This window comes from Oryctolagus cuniculus, chromosome 19, assembly GCF_051225735.1.
Source record: "Oryctolagus cuniculus isolate XC-2025 breed Fujian yellow rabbit chromosome 19, ASM5122573v1, whole genome shotgun sequence".
Lineage (NCBI taxonomy): Eukaryota > Metazoa > Chordata > Mammalia > Lagomorpha > Leporidae > Oryctolagus > Oryctolagus cuniculus.
Window position 1 is genome coordinate 44,017,143 of NC_142885.1, and position 20,941 is coordinate 44,038,083.

The 20,941-nt window shown below is 57.9% G+C and overlaps 1 protein-coding gene across 1 annotated transcript in view; it reads right to left on the reverse strand.

The window, feature by feature from the left end:
- The window catches only part of SBK1 (SH3 domain binding kinase 1), a 43,721-nt gene extending 28,195 nt beyond the window's left edge, over positions 1-15,526 (reverse strand). The window contains exon 1 of the mRNA XM_051847647.3: positions 14,766-15,526. The gene's annotated coding sequence lies outside the window, so the exon portion shown is untranslated. The remainder of the gene's footprint in view (positions 1-14,765) is intronic.
- Positions 15,527-20,941: the final 5,415 nt, after the last annotated feature.

The following is a 20,941-nucleotide window of genomic DNA, read 5'->3' on the forward strand; positions in this document are numbered from 1 at the left end:
GCTCTGAATGGCTTGGGATGCCGTATGGGGCCTCTCAGCTCTAAAAACTTCTGGACCAAAGCATTTACTCATTCATTCATTCCAACGTGTTAGCGGGCACCCACCCTGTGGAGGCCTGGTCACATAGCACACAGTGCCGGTCCTCAGGAGCCCCTAGTCCACTGGGAGAGCCGCTACACTAATCACGCCTATGCATGGAGAGGCAACCTTGGAGGGCTTCCAGGAGGAAGTGATGAGCAGGCACTCGGTGGGCCTTGCAAGGCTCTTGCCCAGCTCGGGGTCCTGTCCCACAGCCCCCCCCAGCAGCTCCTCCACACGTCCTCCTCCTGGCCCTTGAGGGCCTGCACTCCTGCACCTGGCCAGGCCTGCTGTCTGCAGATCCCTCTTCCTTGGCTCGGGGCTTTCTCAAGGTGAGGGCTTCCCACAGACTGGGGAAACTGAGGCACAGAACTGCCCAGGCCTTCCACTCCTGGAGCCTCTCTCATCCCTGGTGCAGGAACAGCACGCCTGACCGGAGTCCCTCGGCCACCTTCTTAGCCCTTTACCCTCTCCCAGGCTAAGGACACCCCCAAGTCCCCCCAGCCCCTGGCCTGGTGGCAGGCCCCAAGGCATTTCCTGTCCCAACCCATCCCTGGGTCTCCCCACCCTCCTTTCACATTGAATAAGGCAGGCTCGTGCCAGGCCGGCACCCTTTGGGGTGGTGCGCGGAGACACAGAGAGCTCCAGGCACTTGCTGGGATCCCCCCACGTGTGCTGGGACCTGAGCCACGTGGCTGTCCTCATCCCTGCCATCCTCCCAGGAGCTTCACCCCAGCCGTTTCCACCCCCTGCCCATCCCCCTCCCTGGCCCCCGTTTCCGCTCTGACGTCCTGGGACTGGGTGGGGGAGGGGTGGCAGGTGCTGGCGGGCGGGCCCCGAGTAGGGGAGGGGAGGGGCCAGGCCACACCCTGCTCCTATGCCTGCTGTGCTGAGCCCCAGGCCTGCAGGGGTAAAAGCAGGAGGAGGCTGGGCGGAGCCCGGCCTGCAAGCCCTAATTAAGTGAGTTAATTAGGAGGGAGGAGAAGCCCCGTGGGAGTTAGCGAGCTTGGCTAATTAAGTGGAACAAGGCTTAGCTAGGGTGGAGGGAGGGGAAATGAGACTCACCAGGGAGTCTCGGAGGCCACCTCTGGGGTCTGCAGCCACCAAGACCTGTAGCAGCTCTCAGTCAGGGCTGTGGCCGCCTGACTAGCGTGAGGTTTCCATTTGGGTCTGAAGCTCCAGCCAGGGCCATGGGTGATATGGACATCAGCCAGGCGTGGCCCAGCAACTGAGCCTGACAATCTTGGGAGGGCTCCGTACTCCCCCCTCCACTGTCACTGCTGCAGGGAGGGGATGCTTGCAGGCTGTTGTCCCAGCTCACGGATGTGACAACTGAGGCCCAGGCCACAAGGGGCGTGGCAGACCCAGGATGCAGGGCCATGGGGAGGGTCTCGTCCAGGCCTGGCCCTGAGCCCATCAAAGCTCACCAGAATGACACAGAGCAAAGGAGAGATGATCCATGCCCTGTTTCACTCCCCACGTGGCCACGAGGGCCAGAGCTGCACCTCCATCCAGGCTTCCAATGTGGGTGGCAGAGGTCCCGCATCAGCAGGGAGCTGGATCGGAAGTGGAGCAGCCAGGACTCAAACCGGCATCTGTATGGGATGCCAGCGACACAGGCAACAGCTTAACCTGCTATGCCCCAGCGCCGGCCCCAGCGCCGGCCGCAGCACGGGTGGTCTATTGTGAGGGGTCTTACTTAGCCCAGCCACAAAGGGTGGGGCTCAGGGTCATAAAAATGGGGGGCTTCTTGTTCAGAAGCCGGGAAAAGAGCTTTCTGCTCTCTCCCAGCCTGTCCGATGCCACGCTCCGCTGGGAACAGACACCCCCCCTGGGGCAAGTGCCGATTCTCGCAGGTGCCCGGGACTGCCTCGCTGTCGCCCAGGCATTAATCCTTCCCGCACTCAGGCCACTGGCGGGGGGCAAGGGGCAGCAGCCGGACTGGTGGGGGCAGGGTGGGCGGCTCCGAACGTTCCAGGACAGGAGTGGGACTGTGCAGGCTCAGGGTGCACGGCGCATGCGCCACTGTCTCTGGCCTTCAGTTGCACGGCGCATGCGCCACTTGCAAACTCAGGGATAAAGCGATCAAGGGGCAGGCGATTGGCATAGGTTAAAATGCTGCTTGAAGCGTCCACACTCCGTATCAGAGCTCCTGGTTCCAGTCCCAGCGCCACTTCCGATCCAGCTTCCTGCTAATGTGCACCCTGGGAGGCAGCAGGCGATGCTTCAAATGCCTGGGTCCCTGCCACCCACGTGGGGGAAGCCCGCAGATGGAGTTCCTGGCTCCTGGCTTTAGCCTGGCCCAGCCTCAGCTGGTGTGGGCATTTGGGGAGTGAACCGGGGTGGGGGGGAGGATGAGCATTCTCTGTCCATTTCGCTGTCTGCTTTCCTAGTAAACAGGCCACAGAGCGTGAAACTCAATGTGCAGGGGAGCTCGTGCTGCTGGGCTGTGGCTGCCCACGAGGCCGGCCCTGTGTGACCCCCACGATCCAAGCGACTCCTCTCAGCCACACCGCACACTTGGTGCTGTGGCTCTCATTGCCCATATTCATTCTTTCATTCATTCATTCACTTATTCATTCATTCATTCACCAAACGTTCACGCAGCGACTCCGAACTTGCAAACTTGGAACACAGAAATCAGGAAAACAGGCCCAGGACCTAGAATCAGCTACCTGGGGGCCAGTGCCCCATGTGTGAGCACGGCGCTCCCTCTAGTGGCCAGTCAGCCACAGTGCAGGACAAACTAAGGATGGTAGAATTTCTCCCACACGCATACACACAAACACGTACTATCTGGTTCTTTGAGAAGACCGTATTTCCTTCTTCTGTCCCCTTTACCCCCCAGAAACACGCAGCTGAAGCTCAGCGCCATAATGCCTAAAACAGCCAGGGCTGGGTCAGCCGGAAGCCAAGAACAAGGAACTCATCTGGGTCTTGCATGTAGGTGGCAGGGGCCCAAGCACTTGAACCTTCACCCACTGTCTGTGCACTGGCAAAAAGCCGGACAGGAAGTGGACGGGAACGCAGGCACTCAGATCCGGGCAGCAGGCCTCCCAGGCGCTGGTTTAACTGTTCTACCACAAGGCCCGCCCACCGCTGGAGGGCTTTCACCAAGTCTCACGTCCAGGAAATGAACCAGAGCCTCCCCTGTCTTCTTTATGGAGGTGCAAGGGCGGAGGGGGCTCCGGGCAGCCTGCAGCCTGGCCTCCTAGATCTGGGACATCTCTGTAACCCTACCTGGTGCCCTGGACGCCCTACCCCCATCTTCACCCGCTCAGAGAGCTCTGTTCTCCTTGTTCCTCCCCGTGCTCCCCTTCACAGCACCCCCTGCCGCTGCCGATCCCCCGCACTCCGTCCCCAGAGCGTCTGCTCGTCCCTGTGCCCACCTCTCTTGCTCGGCAGCTGCCCGGATCAAGGCCAGCTGCGCACCTGCTCTCTGCCGGCCCCAAGTCAGCCAGGCCCGCCCCGCCAGGCCGGCAGCCCCGTTGCTCCTTCGGGGGCCACGATCTCCCCGGGAGCCCCTTGCTGTCCCCTGCTCTCCCTGACAGGTGCCTCCCCTCTCCGGCTTCCACGGGACGAGGCCGAGGCGCTTCCTCTAAGCAGCCCGCAGGGGGCGCCAGAGCTGCCGGCCCTGGTTCTCCGGGCGGAGGAACCACGACCAGGGCGAGTCCTAGGTTTCTCGCTTCTCTTGGTCCGACCCGGGCTGCTTGGTCACAGCCCAGGCGCCAGCGGCCCCAGGCCGCCGGAAGAGCGGCGGGGGCGCCCCGCGTGGCGTGCCCGGGGTCTCCTCCCTCTCACGCGCCTCTCGGACCCGCATCCCTTCCCTCCGCAGCCGAGCCTCTATTTTCTGCTTAAATAGCAGAATCTTTTAAAACTTTATGGAAATGCATAGGATGAAAAAAACTGCGTAGATTTCATTTTTTTTCGCAGCACAATGCATATATCTTTTAATTTCGTTTTTCCATGAAATTTTTTAAGATTCATGTATTTATTTGAAAGGCAGAGTTACAGAGAGAAAAAGAGGGAGAGGTCTTGGATTCACTGGCTCACTCCCCAGATGGCTGCAACTATGGGTTTGGGCCAGACCGAGGCCAGGAGCCAGGAGCCAGGAGCTTCCTCCAGGTCACCCACGTGGGTGCAGGGGCCCAAGGACTTGGCCCATCCTCCACTGCTTTCCCAGGTGCATTAGCAGGGAGCCGGATCCGAAGTGGAGCATCCAGGACTAGAACTGATGCTCATATGGAATGCCGCACTGCAGGTGACGGTTTTACTGGCTAAACTACAATGCTGGTCCCTCCATGAACTTGTTCACATATATATATCTGGTAATATAGTTTTAATTTTTTATTTTATGAGAGAGAGAGAGAGAGAGAGAGAGAGAGAGAATCTTCCATCTTCTAGTTCACTCCCCAAATGTCTGCTACAGCTGGACCTGAGCCAGGCCAAAGCTGGGAGCCTGGAGCTCCATCTGGGCCTCCCACGTGGGTGACAGGGGCCCAAATATTTGAGGCCTCGCCCACTGCCTCCCAGGATGGCCGGGGGCCGGCAGCTGGAACTGGAAACAGAGCCAGCACTGGAAGCAGGCAGGTATCCCTAGCAGTGCCGGAAGCGCTACGCTGTGCACCTGCTGATGGCTTTAATTCCAGCTGGTGTTAATTGTGCTCATGGGGTCGAATCAGCAGCGCGGTAGCCACGCCCCACGTCTTACTGGCACCCGGCTTCCTACACAGCCTGTTGGGGTAGGGGTGTGGGTTTGGTGAACGGGTGCAGTTTCTGCCGCATTTGTATTGCCTTTGTGAAAAGCCTAAGTGGAGTTATCATATCATACAGAACTTTCTCGCTGCCTAAAACATCCTCCCTCTGTTCCTCCCAGTCCCAGGCAACCACTGATCTTTTTTTTTTTTTTTTTTTTTTTTGACAGGCAGAGTGGATAGTGAGAGAGAGAGACAGAGAGAAAGGTCCTCCTTTGCCGTTGGTTCACCCTCCAATGGCCACCACGGCTGGCACGCTGCGGCCGGCGCACCGCACTGATCTGAAGGCAGGAGCCAGGTGCTTCTCTTGGTCTCCCATGGGGTGCAGGGCCCAAGCACCTGGGCCATCCTCCACTGCACTCCCGGGCCACAGCAGAGAGCTGGCCTGGAAGAGGGGCAACTGGGACAGAATCCTGTGCCCCGACTAGGACTAGAACCTGGTGTGCCGGCGCCGCAAGGCGGAGTATTAGCCTAGTGAGCCGTGGCGCCGGCCAACCACTGATCTTTTTACTGTCCACGGTGTGACTTTTCCAGAATGTTCCATGGGTCCTCCGTTTCCAATGGGATTGCACCCAGAGGAGCCCACGGTAAGCTGCAAATGCGGTTACCCCGTCAGACGGCTGTGCTAGATTCTCATTGCTGTAACTAAAGTGTCTTGGGGGAGCCCTTAGGGAAGAAGGAGGCTCCCACAGTTTGGAGGTTCACAGTCCAAGATAGGGGGAGGGGCCCCACTGGTTCAGGCATTTGGTGAGGCCTGAAGATGACAGACGGACAATCCCATGGCCAGTGAGGAAGCACAGCAACAGGGAGCACTTATTAAACCCGCCCTCTGGGAGGCAGGGCCTTTGGAGAACACGCCCCCAGTGGGCCCTCCTCCGAGACACTGCGATTGAATCCTGCTCCTCCCCTTCCTCCGTCTGCTTAAGAGTCTGGGATCAGGTCTCTACGACACTGGCTTTTGGAGAATGCCCACAAGCACACTGCAGAGTGTGGGTGGTGTCCTCTCGTGATCACGGGGCTGCCTGGGAGCTGCCCTCATGGCTACCATCCAGCATCGGGAGAGAGAATCGTCCCGCACAGTTCCAACTCTGGGAAATGATCCAGATTCAAAATCTAGACTAAAGGTGGCAGAACAGAGCCATCGTAAGTTGGGGACCGGCTGTCCACGTCAGCCTGCATGTAAGGCTTTGTGTCTTTCCATGGCTTGACAGCTCTTTTCTTTGATCACGAAATGGCGTTCTGTGGGCTGGATCCGTCTATCGGAAGATACTGCGGCTGCTTCCAGCTTACCGCACAGCTGTTAGGGCAAATGCTGTAGAGGTCCCTCAAGTGACCACCACAGCAATCCCACTTCTAGGGATTTGCCCGAAAGAACTGACATCAGGTCTTGAGGAGGTAGCAGCACTCTCCTAGTCATTGCAACACCGCTCACCTCAGTCCAGAGACAGGATCGAGCCAAGAGTCTATTGGAAGAAAAGTGGAGGGGCCGGTGCCGTGGTGCGGCAGGTTAAGCAGCTGTGCCATATCAGAGCACCGGTTGGAGTCCTGGCTGTTCTGTTTCTGATCCAGCTCCCTGCTAATGTGCCTGGGAAAGCAGCAGAAGATGGCCCAAGTCCTTGGGTCCCTGCCACCCACATGGGACACCCGGATGAAGCTCCTGGCTCCTGGTTTTGTTCTGGTGCTCACTGGCCAATGCAGCCATTTGGGGAGTGAACCAGTGGATGGACGATCTCTCTCTTTCTCTCTCTCTCCTTCTCTGTCACTTTGCTTTTCAAAAATTAATTTAAAAAAAAAGAATGGATAAAGAAGATACGGCCTAGACAAGTACACATGATGGAAAACTATTAAACCTTTAAAAAGAAGGAAATCTTGGGAGCGGCTCCTTGGTGCAGTAGGTTAACCTTCCACCTGTGGTGCTGGCATGCCATAGGAGCACCTGTTCTAGTCTCAGCTGCTGCTCTTCCCATCCAGCTCTCTGCTGTGGCCTGGGAAAGCAGTAGAGGATGGCCCAAGTCCTTGGGCCCCTGCACCCGTGTGGGAGACCAGGAAAAAGCTCCTGGCTCCTGGCTTCAGATCGGCACATCTCTGGCCATTGTGACCAGCTGGGGAGTGAACCAACGGAAGGAAGACCTTTCTCTCTGTCTCTCCTTCTCATTGTCTACAATTCTACCTCTCAAATAAATAAATAAGTAAAATATTTTAAAAAAATAAATAACTAAAAAGGAGGAAATCCTGATGAGACAATGAGATGTTCTGTGACGTAGGCCAATGGGGCTAAACTTGGAGGACACTATGCTAAGTGAATAAGAGCCCAGAAAGACGAACGCTGTGTAAGTCCACTTTCATGCGAAATCCAAATGATCAAATTCACAGAGTTTGGTTTTCTGGCTGCCAGAGCTTGTGGGGAGAGCAACGTAAGTTACTCACGCATGAGCATAGAATTTCAAACCAACAGGACGAGTTTCTCTGTTCAACCTGGTACCCCCAGTCAAGCATAATGGCCAGTGGTCCTTAGGTGGTTTGTTTTCCAAATTTTTTCTGTTACCTGTAGTCAGTGGTAGCCCAGAAACATTAGCTGGAGGATGGTAGAAATCAAGGACTCCTAGGTTTGGAGTTGCACACCCACCATCCTGAATAAGCGTGATGAAATCTCGCACCATCTTACCCGGAACCTGAATCATCTCTTTGCCCAGCGGTTCTGCGCTGTATGTTCTACCGTCCTGTTAGTCATGTAGCAGTTGTCTGTTTCCTGACCCCTGTTGTGGGATCGCAGCGCTGGTCGGAGTAACCCCTATTGTACATAATAATGACCCGAAGTGTAGGAGTAGCAAGGTTGGTAATTTGGATATGCCTGAGAGTTTTATTGTTGGGTTTTTTTCCTTGTATGTTCTGTTTTCGCCACATTCTCTTTTCCTAGTTGTTTTTGGTTCTGTCTCTTACACTAAAGGTTTCGCTCTCATGTTGATGCCTGGTTGTCTGCCCACCTTTAAGGGATTTGGGAAGCCAATAGAAAGCACCATGGTGATTGCCTCTGTGTGGGGTGGGGCAGGTGTTGACTGGGGTCTGAGGAAACTTTCTAGGGAGACAGAGTTGTTCTACATCTTCATGGAGACATGGGCTACAAAGTTTTACATCAGTTAGAACTCATTTAACTGGTGCCAGAGCTGTGGCGTAGTGGATTAAGCGTGGTCTGCAATGCCAGTGCCCCATAAGGGCGCCAGTTCGAGTCTCGGCTGCTCTGCTTCTGATCCAGCTCCCTGCTAATGCGCCTGGGAAAGTGCTTGGACCCCTGCATCTATATGGGAGACCCAGATGAAACTCTTGGTTCCTGGATTCTGCCTGGCCCAGCCCTGGCTATTGCAGGCATTTAGGGAGTGAACTCAAATGGAATCTCCCTCTCTCTCTCTCTCTCTCTCTCTCTCTCCCTCCCTCTCCACCTCCACCTCCACCTCCATCTCTCTCTATGCCTTTCAGATAAATTAACAAATAAATCTTCCAAAAAAAAGTTGCACCAACCATAGAAGATTTTGCAATTTTCTGTAAGGAAACTATGCCTTGATTTTAAAGACACAATTCAGGAAAGCAAGCTGAGAGTCCTGTGTGGCTGGGGAGTGGGTGGGGGTGACTGGTTGACTCAGGGGTTCAGGATAGGGGGTTTGGGTTGTGTTGTTTGCTTGGGGATTCCCTGAAGCCAACATATTTAAGTTCCTTTCTCAATTTGTCAGATGCTGAGATAAAAGGCAGGACAAAACAAACAAATGAAAAGTCGGGGAGATGCAGAAACTCTGCAGGGAGATGCAGGAGAACTAAATCAAAGAGGAAGCGGGGGGTGAGCTGTCGCCGCAGCAGCTCAGCAGCTTGGGACACCCACCTCCCACATCGGAGCGCCCAGCTTCCAGTCTTGCCTCCTTTTCTGATCCAGCTTCCTTTTTTTTCTTTAAATATTTATTTGTTTACTTGAAAGGCAGAGTTACAGAGAGACAGAGAGTGAAAGAGAGGCAGAGAGAGAAGGAGAGACACAGAGAGAGAGAGGTCTTCTACCCGCTGGGTCACTCCCCAGATGGCCACAACATCCAGAGCTGCACCGATCTGAAGCCAGGAGCCAGGAGCTTCTTCCAGGTCTCCCACGTGGGTGCAGGGCCCAAGCACCTGGGCCATCCTCCACTACTTTCCCAGGCCACCAGCAGGGAACTGCATTGGAAATGGAGCAGCCAGGACTGGACCTGGCATCCCTATGGGATGCCGGCGGCGCTGCAGGCAGCAACTTTACCTGCTATGCCACACAACGCCAATCTCTCCCTGAGCTTTCTGAAGCAACCCCCCCCCCCATTTATTAAGAGATCCAGGGGAGCCAACCCTGGAGCCCCCTGCTGGAGGGTAGCAACCTCATTCCCAGGTCTGGGGCCAAGATGGTGTGTGTGTGTATCTGGGGGCCAAGGCCAAGTGCATGGGCATCAGGGCCATTCGGGGCTGGAGGTAGAGCTACCCCCTCATCAGCGCCTGGGCGCCCAGCTCAGAGACCCTGTGCTTTGTTCTCTGGGGAGAACAACCCTTGGGTCTTTGTCAGGTGGAGGAGGGGCAGGTGCCACCCGTATCGCGTGGGGAAGGATATTCGGGGATTAAAAGCCTTCTCAAAGCAATGGTCCTCGTTTTCACCCCAGGTCCTCAGTCAGGATGAGCTGCCTTTCCAGGGGTGGGGGGTTGGCGGAGGAGACTCCGGTGCTCCTGGGCTTGTCCTGTGCTTGGGGGTTCACCTATGAGGTCAACGTCATCACTCGGCAAAGTCGGGGCTCGCCTGCCTTCGAGATTCCAGATGTCGCTGCTTTTGTGTCCTTGTTTGGTGGATCGGTTCTTGCTGACTTTTACTGTACAGACACAACAATGCTCCCACCCCACATCTAAGTCCTCATCCTCCGTGCCTGGGAATGGTCCCCTCCGTGGGAAAGGGCATTTGCCAGTGTGATGAAGCCTAAGGATGCTGACATGGGCAGCTCATTCTGGATTATTCTTTTTTTTTAAAAAAATTTTTATTTATTTGCTTGAGAGGTAGTTATAGACACACAGAGAGAGACAGAGAGAAAGGTCTTCCATCTGCTGGTTCACTCCCCAAATGGCCGCAATGGCCAGAGCTGAGCCTATCTGAAGCCTGGAGCCCAGGAGCTTCCTTTTGAAGGCACAGGGGCCCAAGCACTAGGCCCATCCCCCACTGACTTCCCAGGCCACAAGCAGGGAGCTGGATCGGAAGAGGAGCAGCCAGGACTCGAACCAGCGCCCACACGGGCCACAGCGCTGGCCCCGTCTTCCTCCTTTCCCAGCTGCTGCCTCTCTGCCAAGCTTGCTGCCTTCTCTACAGCATTCTCTGCACTGCACAGTTCCTCAGTGCCCCAGTGACCCAGAGACTCCTCCTCCAAGCCCCGCCTCTCATGACCAAGCCCACACTTGACCTCTGCCCTTGGACATCTGATGGGCTTCTCACACTGAGGACACACACACACACACACACGCACACACACACACCGATCTTCCATCTGCTGGATCACTCAAATGTCTGCAACAGCCAGGGCTGGGCCATGCTGAAGCCAGGAGCCCAGAACTCCATCCGGGTCTCCTACATGAGTGGCAGGAACTCAGGCACCTAGGCCATCACCAGCTGCCTCCCAGGCATGTTAGCAAGAAGCGGGATCAGCATCAGGGGTGGGAGTGGATCCCAGGCACTCTGGTGCGGGATGCGGGCGTCCAGTGGCCCCAGCCTGCTGCCTGCTTCTCACCAGCCCTCCTCCCTCCCTCGAGTCTGGCTCCAAGCCCCTGGGGTCATCCTCGATGTCCTCTTCCTCCAGCCCATCAGCAAACTCTGTGGATTCTGTCTCCTGCACCTGCTTAGAAAGCATCCATGTCCCCCAGTGTCCCCGCCCCGGCACTTGCTTGCCTGGCCACCATGGTTACCACAGCCATGTCTCAGGCCCAGTCCGGCCCCATGGCCATGGATGCTCCCCGGAGAAGCCCAGGGCAAAGAGCCTCTTACATGAATCAGACTACATCGTAGCCCTCATTGGAGAGCTTCTAAAGGCTTCCCGAGCCCAGCAGGGCAAAACCCATTCTTTTTTTTTTTTTTTTTACAGGCAGAGTGGACAGTGAGAGAGAGAGAGACAGAGAGAAAGGTCTTCCTTTGCCATTGGTTCACCCTCCAATGGCCACCGCGGCTGGCACGCTGTGGCCGGCACACCGCGCTGATCCGAAGGCAGGAGCCAGGTGCTTCTCTTGGTCTCCCATGGGGTGCAGGGCCCAAGTACTTGGGCCATCCTCCACTGCACTCCCTGGCCACAGCAGAGAGCTGGCCTGGAAGAGGGGCAACCGGGACAGAATCCGGCGCCCCGACCAGGACTAGAACCCGGGGTGCTGGCGCCACAAGGCGGAGAATTAGCCTAGTGAGCCGCGGCACCGGCCAAAACCCATTCTCTTCTTGGTGGCCAGTGACAGTGACACGGCTCGGCCTGCTCTTGCCTCTCACAAGTCCTGCTTCCCTTGCACCAAGTGGGTCCCCCTACCCCCCCCCCCGCCCCGCTCTCCTGCCCCGCCCCCACCCCGTCCATTTCCTATCCGTGTGTGTGTGTGTGTGTGTGTGTGTGTGAACCCTGATAACCACATTCACTGGTGCCTTCCCGACCTCCCTCCCCAGCCTTGGGCCCCATGGCCTAAGGATGCCCCCGCCCCGCCCCCGTCGGTACTCAGCGAACTTTGTGGAATGAATGAATGAGTGAGTGAACGAACAAGCGCTTTGGGCTCCAGCTCTGTGCCAGGCGTGTGCTTCCAACCCTTGGAGGGCCTTGAGACTAGGGGTGATGCTTCCCCGCCTCCCCTATAAGCAGTGGTTGTGGCCAGCATGGCGGGGCGGGGCAGGGGGGAGTAGAAGAGACCACGTGACCTAGCTGTCTCTCTTCTTCACCCACCAGCTGCGCCTGGGATGGGAGGAGCCTGGGTCCCTGAATCACTGTGTGGAGCAGAGTCTCTCCTACCCCCCACCCAGACTTGATTCTGCAAGACCATAGGCTCTGCTGTGCCCCACTGGTGGGAGCCCCAGACTGATTTTTTCCAACTGCTTGTCTTGCCTTAATTAATCCATCAAACAGCAGGTGCAGGCGGCGCCAGGGAACGACACCGGCGTGACACTTGTGCGGACGGGAGTGCAGATGGGCCTCCGCGGGGCTGTTTCTCGCAGCAGCAGCTGAGGGTTCACGCCTCTGTCACAGCACCTGGGGCCGTGCGCACAGGTGCTGTTTCATCCTCACTAGGCTGGGAGCTCCTGGCAGGGTGTGTGTGTGTGTGTGTGTGTGTGTGTGTGTGAGGCTGTGCCCAGGTCACGTTCATCTCTGCAGCCTTTTTTTTTTTTTTTTTTTTTTTTTGGACAGGCAGAGTGGACAGTGAGAGAGAGAGAGACAGAGAGAAAGGTCTTCCTTTGCCGTTGGTTCACCCTCCAATGGCCGCCGCGGCCGGCGCACCGTGCCGATCCGATGGCAGGAGCCAGGTGCTTCTCCTGGTCTCCCATGGGGTGCAGGGCCCAAGTACTTGGGCCATCCTCCACTGCGCTCCCGGGCCACAGCAGAGAGCTGGCCTGGAAGAGGGGCAACCGGGACAGAATCCGGCGCCCCGACCGGGACTAGAACCCGGTGTGCCGGCGCCGCAAGGAGGAGGATTAGCCCAGTGAGCCACGGCGCCGGCCTCTCTGCAGCCTTAACATCCTGTCCCCTGCATCCCTCGTGTCTCTGAAAGTGCCTGAGAGATCCCCACTCTTTAATTTTAAGGAGACCCGAAGAGGAGAAACGACTTGGCCAGGTTCACATGGAAGCATCAGCCCATCCCAGGGTGGCTAAACAGGTGGATTCTCAGAGCTGGATCCTGGCGCCTTCCTGGGGCTGGGAAAGGCTGGGTGAGGCAGGGGTTGTTGGGGATGCAGGGTGGAGCCATGGTCTCCTCTGGGCCCCCAAGGTGACCCTGGGCAGCCTTGCTGCCCCGCACCCCTCCCCCTGCAGCCTTGCGTCCTCAGAACACTCCCTCCCACGCTCCTGAGCCAGCCCAGCCTGTGCCTCACTCAGTATTTTTAGCTTCACCACCTGGCACCTGTGGTCTCTGTCTCTGCCCAGCCTGGCCGGGTCCCCTCCCCAGGACTTAAAGGGCCAGCACCCAACAGCTAGAGAGGAGACCAGCTCCTGCAGATAGAGGCCACTTGACCACCCCGCTCCACGGCTGCAGGTGGAGGGAGGTCCCCCACAGAGGGGTCCCTGGAGTTGGAGGTGGGAGACAGAGGAGTAAGGGAGGAGGGGCCAGCTCCTCTCTCATTCTGGGGTCTCTCAAACGCTCAGTTGGTTCAGCAGGGGGCCTGGGTAGGGTGACACAGCTGGGACAACAGAGGCGGGAGCTGGGACAATTCGGATGCCTTCTCTCTCCATGTCTCTCTCCCTCGCTTCCTTCCCTCCTTCCAGAAGCACGTGGACATCCCCTGTGGAAGCCATTGTGCTATGACACGTTCACTGCTTTCCGAGTTCCAGGAGCACTTCCCACGCCCATAATTCCAGAATCTTCTCTGTCACCCCCGTTCTGCTCCAAGCCCTCGCCCACTGCTCCCCTTGGGCCTTCGGTGCCCCGCCTCAGCTCATCAGTCCTGCCCCTTTGCGATCCGGCCCCACTGTCCTCTCCGGCCCCAGGGGCAGAGCACTGGCCCTCTCAGGCTGACCTGGTGGGGTCCCCATAGCTCCTGCAGGCAGAGACGGCCCAACTTTCCTCCCGTCCCCCCATCCCAGGTGCTGGGCACCCACACTCGTCACGCAGCCTGCCACTCTGTACCAAATGGGTCTACTCTGCCCCTCCTAGTAGGCTGTGACAACCCTGCCAGGGCTGGGGCCAGGGCTCTAGTCCCCAGCTCCGGCCCTGGCTCTGCGCTGATTGTGAGACAGACAACCAGGGCAAGGAGCATCCTCCTGTTTTGTGGATGGGAAGACCAAGGTCCTCGGAGGGGCCACTGTCCACCCAGGGTCCAGCAGAGAGAGAGAGAGTGCCCTCCTCCCTACCCAGGGCCTTGCTGACTCAGGTGGTGCTGGAGGCGTGGGCGGGCCGGGCCGGGCTGGGGCAGAGGTGACCTGTCTCTCCTGCAGAGTGCATGCATGCCCAGAGCCTGTGGTCACGGCTTGGGGAATGCACTTGGCTGCAGCCTGGGTGTTCCTGCAGGAGGGGGTGGGAGAGCTGGCAGAAGGAACAGAGGTCCCTCGGGCCCGAACCTTCCCCAAGCCCTGTGCACACTCCTCTGCCTACATGGGTACGTGGAGCTCACACCTGCTCCTACACACTCAGAGTTACACACACTCACTCCGAATGCCCAATCATACAGCCACAGAACACTTCACTCTCTTCCTCCATCTTTTACACACACACACACACACACACACACACGAGTAAAACATTTTCCCTTGTTCATTCAGCACAGACTGAAGATCTGTTAGGTGCTAGTGCAATGCAAGTAAGGGTGGCTTTCAGGTTGGGGCTGGGGAGGGGGGTGGGTAGCAGGAGCTTCTGGGAGGGCTTCCTGGAAGAGGAGGCATTGCAGTTGGGCCTGCATTGCATACGGGGGAGTCTGGGAAAGAGGTCCACTGGAGGTGAACATCAGGGAGCAGAGTGAGAATAGGAGGGGATGACAGTGGATGTACACAGGTCTTGACCACCTCTGGGAACTGGGGAGCCATGGAGGGCTCTGAGCAGGGGGAGGAGATGACCACAGTGGGAGAGGACAGGGCTGGAGGAGAAGGGAGGAGGCTGTGGGGACAAACAGGTGAGGGACCTGAGAGTCCAAGGAGGGCGGTCAGCTGGGGACAGACAGACAGACAGAATGGAAGCTGCCGCGCCAGGCCCCGGCCCTGCCCACCCGCCGGCCAGCAGGCCACTGACCTCTGTGGTGGGACCTCTTCCAGCAGCTCCTCCTCCTCCTCCCTGTGGAAGCAGACGAAGCAGAAGGCTGGCCCATCGTCGGCCCCGCAGCCCAGGGGCCAGGCCGGAGGCAGCTCCAGGACCGGGCACGGGTGGCTGGGGGCCAGCTCGGCAGCATCCTGCCTGGCCGGGGCAGGAGTCCTCGAGCCAGCCTGCTCCAGGGTCAGCAGCCTGGCCGCCTCGGGGCCCCGCGCCGGCCTGCCTGCCACCTGTGCCTTTTCACTCAGGTTCCCCGTGGCCTCGGTGGCTGGCAGAGCCTGTGGCTCTGTCTCCCGGGGGACTTCTGTCCCAATCCCCAGTGGGGAGCCAGCCGCAGCACTTCCCGCCTCCTGGCCTCACAGGAGGCTGGCTGATGGGCAGAGGTGAGGCCGCTGTCTCTCAGAGAGGGGGCCGGGAGCACAGGCTGGCAGACGACCTGTCCTTCTGTCCATCTGTCTGTCCGGCCGCCTGTTCCTCCCTACCCAGCCAGCATGGTGCAACAGAGGTGGCTTCCTTCAACAAAGTTTCTCTCTGCAGGGGTGGGTGGCCCGGGTGGCTTCCAGGACGTGGGATCGGGACTCGAAGCTGAAAGGTGGGCGGGGGCCAGGTGAGGCTGGCACGGCGCCCCCGCTGGCCCCGGGCGAAGTTCTGGGCCCTGGAGTCGGGTGGTCACTCGGCGTGGACTGAAGGCTCGCTCCCTCCGCTCGTTCTCAGTGGCTGCTCCGGCAGCCCCGGCTGGGCTGTGGGTATTAATAGCTCCACACTCACGCTGAGAAGCCTGCAGGTTAACTCCTTCCCTGCCGGAGCTGGGGAGGCCTCTGGCAGAAGCGGGGCGTGCCGGCCCCCGGGAGCCAAGAGAAGGGCGGAGCCTCACCACGGGCCCTGCCTGAGGGAGTGTGGCTGCCTCAGCGAGACCCTGGGGGTCACCTCCTGCCCACGAGCCTCTGGGCAGTGCTGAGCACAGGGTCCCTCCACGCGAAGCTTCCCTCCAGGAAGCTGGGTGGGAGTGGGAGCTCAGGGTAGTCCCGGGGGTGGGGTGGGGTGGGCAGGGCTCTGAGCCTTAGGGAGTGTCTCCAGGGCTCCCCAAGTCACAATCTGCTCCTCCCCGTCCCCCTCCCACAACGTCCCTTGAGCAGTCAACCCTGGACCCAGTTCTGTAGCTGCCTTGGGTGGACCCCAAGACAAAGCAGACCCAGGGCCTGGGGTGGGGGGGCGGTTCCAGCGAGGATGGGGCGGGGCGTCAGAGTAGAGTTTGCTTGCTGCATTTGCTGAGTGCCCGCTACATGGGTGCCAGGCACTGGGCAGGGCATGGGCACATAGCAGATGCCAGTGTCCGGGGTGGGTTTGTGTGTCCTTGTGGGAGGCTGGTGGGACTGTGGCTGGTCTCTGTGGTACTGAGTGACTCAGGGAAAGATGCTCTCCTCCCCGGCAGGTGCAACCCAGGCAGCAGCAGCGCTGGCTGGCGTTCGGCACAGCCATTCACAGGGGCCCAAGATGCCTGGAAGTGAACAAAGGAAGAGTGAATGCAAATTATGAAAAGCAATAAATGGGGGAGGGGTGTGAGAGGTGGGTGGAGAAATGGGTGTTCAGGGAAAAGCCAAGGAGGGGACACTGGAGAGGAGGAGGAGGAAAAGGAGGAGGAGGAGGGGCCAGCAGGTGCAAAAGCCAAGATGCAAGAATGAGCTGGGGGCCGGCACTGTGGCATAGTGGGTAAAGCCGCCGCCTGCAAGTGCTGGCATCCCATATGACTGCCGGTTCGAGTCCCTGCTGCTCCACTTCCAATGTAGCTCTCTGCTGTGGCCTGGGAAAGCAGTGGAAGATGGCCCAGGTCCTTGGGCCCTTGCACCTGCATGGGAGACCCGGAAGAAGCTCTTGGCTCCTGGCTTCAGATTGGCACAACTCCAGCTGTTGCGGCCACCTGGGGAGTGAACCAGCGGATGGAAGACCTCTCTCTCTCTCTGCTTCTCCTCCTCTCCTTCTCTCTCTGTGTAACTCTGACTTGCAAGTAAATAAATAAATCTTTACCAAAAAAGAAAAGAAAAAAGAACAAGCTGGCCATTGAGGAAGGGTGAGAAGCAGAGGAGAAAGTCTCTAGGCTGAGCCTTGAAGAGCGAGTAGAATTTGTCCAGGGAGCTCCAGCAAAGACGCAGTACCAGCACAGAGAACAGAGTGGCAAAGGCTGAGGTCTGGGAGCAGTGGAGGGGGCAAGGCAGGGAGAAGACAGAGGCCAGGCGGTATCATCCCGGAGGAGGGCAGATGGGCAGGGAGGCAGCGGGGCCTCGGTCAGCTCAGGGCTGGGGCTGTGGACGGTGGGGTGGGGGGTGGAGGGCCGTGGATACTGGACTGAATTCTACCAGCTCAGAGACTCCATCTGGGTCCCCTCGGCCGAGAAAAGATGTGGACTGGGAACAGGGCCGCCACGTCCAGTTGTTTATGCTGTGCACACTGCACAAGGACGCCTAGCCGCCAGCTCTGGATGGGGCCGATACCCAAGCCTTGCGGTTTTGAACGATGGCTGCAGGAAGTGCTGCCTTTTTTCTAAGGGGTCTCCTCCAAAGTGTGTCTTTTTCTTATTGGTGAGGTGGGCTAATTAGTGCCCCCTTGGAGGTCCATTTGTCTAATCGGTCTGTCTAAGGGCCTGCTTTCATCCAACTGGTCTACCCAAAAGGTATTTATTTATTTTATTTCCTGACTGGCATAAAGGGGCCCCACATGGGCCTTTGGCACAGCCGTTAAGATGCTGCTTGGGATGCCTGTGTTTGAATTGGGGCTCTGCTCCCAAGTCCAGCTTCCTGCTGAAGTGCATCCTGGGATACAGCAGGTAACAGCTCAGTTACTGGAGTCCCCGCCACCTCCACGTAAGACCCTGATGGAGTTCCTGGCTCCTAGCTTTGGCCTGGCCTAGCTCAAGCCATTGTGGGCATTTGGGGAGCAAACAAAGGATAGAAGAGCTCTGTTTCTCTCTCTCTCTCTCTGCCTTTCAAGTAAATTAATAATTTTAAAAAGGGAGGTCCCACAGACTGGGTTGGAGGGAGGTAATCTGGGGGGTCCTGGGTTCGAGCATGGCTCTGCTACCGATTTGCTCCATGACTTTAACTAATTTATGTATTTATTTTTTTTAAGATTGATTGGTTTGAAAGGCAGACTGGCAGAGAGAAAGAGAGGGATAGACAGAGAGAGAAAGAGATCTTTCATCTGCTGATTCATTCCCCAAATGCCTGCAATGGCTTGAGCTGGGCTAAGTTCAAAGCCAGGACCCCGGAACTCCACCCAGGTCTCTCATGTGGCTGGCAGGGGCCCAAGCACTTGGGCCATCTTCCACTACTTTCCCAGGCGCATTAGCAGGGAGCTGGGTCAGAAGTGGAGCAGGTGGGACTTGAACTGGTGCTCCTGTATGGCACACCTGCTGTGTTGAGATACTGCCCCCTACTGTCTGACTTTGGACTAAGTCACTGTGGCTCACAGAGTTAGCGAGAGGTCGGCTGAGGAGAGAATGAGCACAGACAGGGCAGCAGTTCCCCTGTGGTCACACAGCAGAGCTGGCCCCACTGGCTCCTGTCTCAGGGCTCCACCCTCTCTGCTTGGCCACAGCTCCGCTGTCTCTTTGAGGGGAGGGGACAAGTGGAAGAGGGTGGGAGGGGAGGGCAGCCCCAGGTGATGGCTCCTTGGGGTGGGGTGGGGTCAGGAGGGGTCAGGTGGCCAGGGCCTCTGGGTGCCCCTCCCCCCACCGGGCCCCATGGGGTTGTCATTTGCAGATGTTAATTATTCATAGTGCAGCCGCTTTGCTTGGTTTTAATGCACTCTGATGGAGGTCTCCAGCTAATGGGGAAAATCAATAAGTTTTAATTCTTAGTGGCTCTGAACTTGTCTGTCTCCTGTTTGGGTGGCTTGGCCTGGCTCTTTGGCTGGGAGTGGGGAGTAGAGGCTCAGGCCCAGTTCACAAGACCCTGAGATTCCCCCCACCCCCGATCCCTTTCGGCTACCTCTTGGGCCTCCAGCCCTGGGAGGGAGAGAGAGACCAGGGGCCTCCAGACTGCCCCAAGTCTCTTGGAGGGGCTGGGCCCTTCAATCTCAGCCTCCTCCCACCCTCCAGGATGGATGGCGGCTGGCTGCTCTTTTCCTGAGCACCTGCTCCGCATCTAAGGATGCAGCTACTCGGGGCTGGAGTCGGGAGCTGAGGCCTCTGTCCCTGAGGTTTTCAGGCCTGGGATGGCTCCTTGGGGTCAGCCCTGGTCACCCTCCCGAGCTCAAGTCCGGCTCAAGATTGGCCTTGAATTTGACCTGGGCCTCTGCTTCCCACGACTGTCACAGCTGCACATGCAGGTGTGACGATCCCCACAGAGGGACGGAGAGCCTGGGTGTTCACCAGACAGCGGTAAGGACGCCGCCTCCTCTTGCCCAGCCGCCGCTTGGTCCCCCGAGGCATCTGCGTTAAAGCGTTCACTAGTCATCCGCACGCAGACACCACACGCTTCCTAACGCTGTGCTGGCTCTTTCCTGGTGCTTCCAACACCCAACAAAACGCCCGAAAGGGAGAGGCCTGAGATATCTCCATCTTGGAGAGAAGCTCCGGCTGCTTTCCCCTGCTCCCCGATGCACCCAGGCCTCTCCAGATGGACTTGGGGCCCACCTTGGGTTGCCTGGAAATCCTTGACCATCCAGAGGGCTGTCAGCTGGGACCAGGGCCTGGCACCACTGTGGACCTGGACTTGGACTAGGACCCGGACAGCTGTGCCCGGCAGGCCTCACCCTCCTGTCCACCCAGGCCCCAACCTGCTGTCCTCCCTACTCACTCCCCACCCAGGTTAGACAAGGAGAGGTGGGGGTACGGGTTTCACAGGGGGCAGGCCTGGCTTGAGTGACACTTTGCGGTCTCAGCTCCCCCACACCCCTTGGCTTTCCATATTGGTCTCAGGTGTGCAGAAGATTGTGTCCAGCCTTCCCTCCCACTCGGGATGGAGTGTTATTCTTTTTGACTTTTACTTTTCTTGTGAAAGATTTATTTATTTGTAAGGCAGAGCAAGAGCAGGAGAGAGAGCGAGTTAGAGCGATAACTCTTCCATCCTCTGGTTCACTCCCCAAATGGCCCTGACAGCTGAGTCTGGGCTCATCTGAAGCCAGGAGCCAGGAAGCTTCTTCTGGGTCTCCCATGTGGGTGCAAGGGCTCAAGTACCTGCACCATGGTCTTCTGCCTTCCCAGGTGCATGAGCAGGGAGCCGGATTGGAAACAGAGCAGCTGGGACTGGAATGGTCGGCTTAACACAAGGCTGGCCTCAGAGTGTTATTATTGATCCATCTGTGGCCCCATCCTCGTCACCACCTAATGTCTTTATTCCCTTTACCCCTGCGGATGCTGCACATACAAAGTGACTGAGTTTCCTCCTGATACCTACCTTGTGTGGCTCCTTGGGAGAATGATATGAGCCAGAGCATACAGAATACTTAGGAGGGTGCTTGGCGCACGGTGACTGCCCAGGTAGGAGCCCATTCCATCTCTTAGCTGCTTCCCACCATGGGCTTGCTTGCCGCTTTCTTTCAGAAGGAAAAAAAAAATATCTTTTTCAGTTTTGTTTTATTTTGAAAGTCAGAGAGAGAGGGAGAGGGAGATCTTCCACCTGCTCGTTCATTACCCAGATGCCTACAGCAGCCAGGGCTGGGCCAGGCTGAAACCAGGAGCTCAGAGCTCTATCTGGCTCTCCCACATGAATGGTAGGGGCCCAGGTACCTGAGCCATCAACGGCTGACTCCCACGCTGCACATTAGCAGGAAGTTGGATCAGAAGCAGTGGAGCCAGTACTTGAGACAGTCGCTCTTTTTTCTCTTAATGTTTATTATTTTATTTGAAAGATTTACTGAGAGAGAGAGAGGGAGGGGGAGGGGGAGAGGAAGGGGAGAGGGATGGGGAGGAGAGGGAGGGGGAGGAGAGAGAGGGGGAGGAGAGGGAGGGAGAAAGGGAGGGGAAGGAGAGGGAGGGAGAGAGGGAGAGGAAGGGGGAGTGGAGGGGGAGCGGAGAGGGAGGGGGAGAAGGAGAGAGAGGGGGAGGGGGAGGAGAGGAAGGGAGAGAGGGAGGGGGAGGGGGAGGAGTGGGTGAAGCTGTTGCCTGCAGTGCCGGCATCCCATATGGGCGCTGGTTCGAGACCCGGCTGCTCCACTTCCTA